The sequence below is a fragment of the Zea mays genome, chromosome 8 (assembly GCF_902167145.1).
Source record: "Zea mays cultivar B73 chromosome 8, Zm-B73-REFERENCE-NAM-5.0, whole genome shotgun sequence".
Classification (NCBI taxonomy): domain Eukaryota; kingdom Viridiplantae; phylum Streptophyta; class Magnoliopsida; order Poales; family Poaceae; genus Zea; species Zea mays.
In genome coordinates, this window is record NC_050103.1 from 145,598,013 (window position 1) to 145,601,721 (window position 3,709).

At 48.0% G+C, this 3,709-nt stretch overlaps 1 non-coding gene across 1 annotated transcript; it reads right to left on the reverse strand.

The window, feature by feature from the left end:
• Positions 1-370: 370 nt before the first annotated feature.
• LOC103637354 (uncharacterized) lies at positions 371-3,148 on the reverse strand. Its single transcript, XR_002749031.2, has 7 exons — positions 2,432-3,148; positions 2,186-2,323; positions 1,358-1,740; positions 1,107-1,261; positions 930-1,022; positions 576-636; positions 371-498 (listed from the first exon to the last, which is right to left on the reverse strand). It is a non-coding gene; the product is annotated as an uncharacterized protein (transcript).
• Positions 3,149-3,709: the final 561 nt, after the last annotated feature.

Below are 3,709 nucleotides of genomic sequence, written 5' to 3' on the forward strand. Positions count from 1 at the left end.
CGCGCGCAGATTCCGCGGCCGACCGTTGGCTCGGCCGACCGTTGGCTCACCGGACAGTCCGGTGCACACCGGACAGTCCGGTGAATTTTAGCCGTACGCCGTCGGCAAATTCCCGAGAGCGGCGTCTTTAGGTCGAGGCAGCCTGGCGCACCGGACACCGTCCGGTGCATCACCGGACAGTCCGGTGCCCCAGACCGAAGCAGTCTATTGGCTGTACACAGCCAACATTCTCCTTTTCTTCTTCTCTCTGTTTCTAACACTTAGACAAATATATTAGTACACAAAACCAATGTACTAAGGCTTAGAAACATACCTTTACTCATGATTTGCACTTTGTTCATCCATGGGCATAAGTTCACATTTAAGCACTTGTGTTTGCACTCAATCACCAAAATACTTAGAAATGGCCCAAGGGCACATTTCCCTTTCAACACGGCGCTTGTGTAATGCTTCTTTTCGTTTTTCTAAATTTGCCTGGAGGACTGTATTTTCTTTCTCCTGAAAAACATAATCATCTTACATGGAAGAATGTTACGCTACATGATTTTTGTGTGATCCTAGAGAAAAGGTTGTACCTCCTCTGTAAGTTTAGATTGGAGATGAGTCTTCTTGTTTTCAAGCTTTGTAATATGAGCCCTAGTTCAGAAGCTGAATTAGAAAAGAAAAGGCAGCATAAAGTATCAAAAGATGTAAATTCTAAAGCTGACTTGTATTTCTATCTTTCTAAGTTTCCATCTATCCTTCTTAATATGTCTTTTCTGGTTGCTTGGGCAATGGAATAGGGGAAGACCACACCATCCAACGGAAGTAAACTAAAAATCTGAACCAAATCTGAACTAATACCTGTTGCGAGTACCAACCAAGTCGTTCTACTTCTACCTATGAAGCAATGAAGCAAATGTTTGGCACAAATGAGAGCAAGACCTCACCTGAATCGGATGCGCTTCAGACCATTGCCTGAAGCAAATGTTTGGCACAAATATGTGGCTGTCTACTCCATCTATCTGTACTACAGATTAGGACTGTAATTGCATCATAGAAAGATATATGATCATGGATTATGAATAATGACTGAAGGTTGCAGAAGAACAAAATATGACATATACCTTCCCATGGCATTATAGATTGCAGCAAGGTTGTTGTACACACCAAGAGTATTAGGATGAGAAGCGCCACACTCCTGCTCCAGAACCGCCCTTGCCTCCTCAAACAACTGTGCAACCTCATCTATCTTGAACAGCTACACACAAGCTAGCCCCATCTGGTTCAACAAAATGCGAAAAATGTCGACTTCCTCTCACCAATGGCCCTAGAATTTGCATCTGCACTCTTGAACGAGTTCCCCGAATTTGCATACCTCCCCACCATGTAGTACAGAACGCCCATTTGTGCCACAACACCGGCAATAATGCTCCACTCCCTCGATGAGCCCTCGAGCAACCTGAGTGCCATATGAAGAAGCTTTTGGGCCTCATCGAGATCGCCAAGTGCATCATAGATGATAGGAATCTCCATTAAGCCTCCAGCGATCTCATCAGGAGCAGCACCACTCACCCCTCTAGTCGGGCTCGACAGGCTGCAGCTGCTGGTAGTCGTCGCCGCCGGCTGCACCGGCCTCAGGCTCGCTGTCGGCAGACGATTCTTGTGCCGGCGCCACGACTGTGACGGCGCGCTCGAGGACAGGGATGGCGTCGACGTGGCGACCGAGCCCGCGGTGGATGGCAGCAGCCAGTGGCAGACCTAGGATTTTTGTATAGGGTGTGCCACAACAATTTTTTTATATATAATTCTATCTAATATATAATTTTATAGTACATTCGGTATTTAACATAACAACTAAGCATCAAAGTTGCATACATTAGATTACAAACAGTTTGTTTGAACATGTTTAGGCATAAAAATTACAAAACTATTTATCCAGCCTACTTATGTTTCCGCCACACATGACAAGAAAAGTTGAACATCATAACATAAATTTTACTTGAAATTTACGGCGGTAGAAAATCCATCAGTCTGGTTATTGTTAACAAGGGTTGCAAAATGACCGACCTATATTAATTAAATGACGATGTTCAATTAGATCTTTTTAGGATTCATACAGACTATCCACGTGATGTACGAAGCACGTGTGATCAAATGGAAACGAGATTATCTGAATTGGACGAGAAAACCAACATTTCCTTACCAATTCAATTAAAGTAATCATCCTTGTACCATAAGGAGAAAAGAGAGGAATAAGGCACCATGTACTTCCAGATTCAACAGGTGTCTCGGAGTAGAAAATGATGCCACAATAATTAAATCCAATGAAGTTATTATACTACTGCATCCACATTACAAGAAAATAAAGTCAAACACCTACTAATGCAAAGCTTAGAAATTGGGAATTAAAAATCGCAATTGCTATTGTGGAGATCAGATCAGTGCTCACCGGAGGAGTGGAGCACTGGATGAGACCTTTGTGTCTACCCTGCCCAACTAGCCAGGAGGCGGTGGACACGGTCGGTTGCCAGGCGGGGCACGACGTTGGAAGTTGAAGCCGCGACGGCCTGGTGGCTGGCGCTGGCCAACCCCGGCTGCGGGTAGGCGGCACGGACCTGCAGTGACGATGAATGCCGGCGTATGTTGGACGCGGTCGGTGGTTCCCTGTTCTTCTTGGCAGCTTCCTCGCGTATGTCCAAGTGTAGCTCTGGCCTTGCTCTTGCGTCCACCGAGGCGGCGCGACTGCTCCTCGTCTCCTCCCTTTTCCTCTCCGCCATAGACAATCAACGGCTCCAGTGCTTGTGATCGCGGATTGAGCTCAGGGCGGCTTGCGGGGGATTGAGCTCGGGGCTTCGCGCGCCCCGGATTGAGCTCGGAGCGCGCGGCGGATTATGTGGCGGTCACGGCGCGACAGACGGGATTGCGGCGGGGGGCTCGGGATTGTTGGTAGCCGCGGCATCCAAATCCTTCTGCGAATCGCGCCGTGGATACGATTCCGGAGGTCGGACGGGCGGGGTTGGTGGGTGGGGTTGGCGGGCGGTTTGCGGCGCGGCGGCGACAAATGGGTCGGGCGGGCGGGGTTGGGGGCGGTTTGCAGCGGCGATGAATACGGAGATCGGGCTGCCAGGGTTGGCGGCGGTTTGCGGGGTTTTCGTGGAGCGGGCCCGTGGTTTTCGGGAGGGGGGCGGTCTACATACCGCTCTTAATTGTTAGTACAGATACACTCAGTGTGGACTGTGGAGCAACTCGCAATGCAGGAGCAGTCAAGTCATCCGCCCTGCACTAGAAGAGAGCGGATAAGATTTTTGGAAAGCGTGTTCACGTGACTGCTTGTAGTTCTCGTCGACCCTGCCTCCAACATCAGCGACCTTGTAGCACCGACACCCCTACTGTTTCGACGTCGTTAACCCTACTGCTTTGATGTTGTCGACGTTACTGCTCCACCCACATCGTCTATAAATGAGGGAGTCTAGATTTAACTATTGAACTTAAAAACTTTTTGATGCACGCAGCCTTGCACACTAACTGTACGCCTTCTTTAAACCCTGCATTTCGAGCTTTTTGTCGTCCGATTTGCGACGTGGTTTTGAGTTCATTCGGACTTTTCATCGTCCGATTTGTGATCCATTCGTTTTATTGGTCTCGTGCGAGTCCTAGAAACATTTTCAAAACATGAGATCATTGTTGGTTCATGTGCTTTTCGTTTAAGCTATTTCTTTTATTTTTA